Below are 2,500 nucleotides of genomic sequence, written 5' to 3' on the forward strand. Positions count from 1 at the left end.
TTCTGATTATACTCTATGCAATGTTAAGTGCCTCTGGGGTTGATTCTTGTGGTTTTCAACACAAATGAAATGTCTTGACGCTCCTTGTGTGATAGAAGAAACTTAATAGAATTCCACTGGCTTTCTGTATTGAATAACCTTAAAATGTATGTTTAAATGCATTGCAGTGACACAGTTTTGAGCCAGTCCCAACTGAGTAGATGCAAATGTAGGGTATACCCTACAGACTAGAATAGAATAGTATAGAATAGTATATATAAAATATTTAATTGATCCCAGAGGGAAATTCTATTTAGTGTTGCTCCACACAGAACAGAATATGAATAAATAGAATGTAAAAGGGGAATCACATAGAGACAGACAGCCACATATATTCAGCTAATTTAAATACATTAATTTACAAAAAAAAAAAACATGCCTTTGTGTGTAGAAAGAAACTGGAGTACCAGGAGAAAATGAACATGCACAGGGCTGGAGCCAATGCCTACTAACTATGGGGGAGTGCAGGGTACAGTCTTGACAGGTTCAATTTAGGGTCATGAACCAGCGTTCCCTGAGAAAAACCCCACACACAAGAGGAGAACATGCAAACTCCACTCAGAAAGGGCCCAGCCGGTATTTGATCTCGTGAGCTTCTCACAGTGAGGTGAGAACGCTCACCACTGCAGCCCTGCTTTATTAATCCCAGACAATAAGGCTAAACAAACGAGCCATCAAACTTTAAAGAAAGATTAAAAAGCTCCATTCACTCCTCAGTCTGAGAAAACCCCCAGGTTGGACAGAACAGAGTGGAACTCACCAAAACACTGTGAAGAAAGGAACCAAAAGGAATGAAAAGCTGTTTATGTGGAGCAAACAGAGTGAATGAAAACTGAGCAAACAGCAGGCAGCATTAAATGTAGACAAAATGATGCACATAATGGTCTTACCTTTACATATATATTATATTTACATTCAGCTCCTTCTGGACAAAAAGTGGGGGTGGGATTGAGGGGGCTCCCTGCCCGCTTGGCCTGGGGGCCCTGCTCTGGCCGGTCTCGGCTTGGCGGCTTGGGTTGGGGCCTGGGGGTTCTGCGCCCTTTATCCTTTTCTTGTGGACCCCTCTTGTCTTGTGGGGGGGGGGGGGGGTCTTCTCTGCACTCTCCATCTTGTGCCTTCTGGGTTGGGGTGTGGCTCTCTCGTTTTTGTAATTCGATATATCCGATTCACAATTTAGATCAGGGATGAGAGTTCCATAATTCCAATTGGGAGATGTTACAAACACTGAACCTTAACTATCTTCAGCAGAATTGTATTCATTGTGACTTTATTCATTATCTTAACTGTGAAACATACGTCATGATTTGTTTTTTTCTTTTAATATTTTGTGGTCTTTGAGGATCAGTTTGAAGTGATTCCAGAAACAAAGAGCAGGAAGTAGATGACACGCACTGTGGCATGGCTGGAGTGGGTCACTGGGGGTTGTGTGTGTGTGTGTGTGTGTGGGGGGGGGCTCTGCGTGCCAACAGGGTCCTGTTTGCTTCTCCAGAGAGGCCCAGAGAGGCGAGATCTTATCTGGCGCGTGCCTCAGCCGCTGTTTCCCACACTCTGCATGCTCCATTGCCAGAAGGGGGATGAGAGGGGAGACTTATGATCGTGTGTGCGTGAGTGTGTGTGTGTGTGTGTGTGTGTGTGTGTGTGTGTGTGTGTGTGTGTGTGTGTGTGTGTGTGTGTGTGTGTGTGTGTGTGTGTGTGTGTGTGTGTGTGTGTGTGTGTGTGAGTCAGCAGGGGTCCCATCCCGTCAACCTTACGTTGTTTTGACTGCCATGACATAATGTGCCTGAATACAGTGACCCCCGATGGGTGCGCCCTCACACACACACACACACACACACACACACACACACACACGTTCCGATTTTTCTTTCTTCTTCAAAGGTTCCGCACATCAACAAGGGCCCCCTTTTCTGTGAATGTCGCATATTTGGCTTTTCATCAGTGCCCCCATTTCTCCTTTTTTTCCTCCAAAGCCTTTCACCCCTCCCTGCTTTTTCCTCTCCCTCATGTTTTTCACTTTGATTGGAGCTTTGCTGAGGATTAAGACCCCCTCAGTCTCCCACTATAACCACCCCAGCCAGCTTTTCATATGCTGTTTGCTATGGATGTGAAGTAGTGAACCATTACAGGACATATTGTGGAGATCATATGATGACCTCGGCTGCCTAGTTGGATTGATTGTCGCTGCTGAGATGAGGTTTGGCAAAGTACACAGACACAATCACTGGCCCACCTCTCTTTTATACAGGTGAGTTTCACAGCCTGTACTGAAGAGTCACAACTTGCAGATTCATCCAATATATGACTTGAAACTGTTGGTTTTTCATGTCATTAAACTAGCTAAATAACCTAGTTGGAAATCAAATTGCCAATAATAATGGAATTATCACTTTATGCAACTGGTGCACAATTCATAAATTTGAGATTATGAGAAAGCTCTTATCTCCCTCTTCTTTTATCGGTC

This window comes from Blennius ocellaris (genome assembly GCF_963422515.1).
Source record: "Blennius ocellaris genome assembly, chromosome: 12".
NCBI lineage: Eukaryota > Metazoa > Chordata > Actinopteri > Blenniiformes > Blenniidae > Blennius > Blennius ocellaris.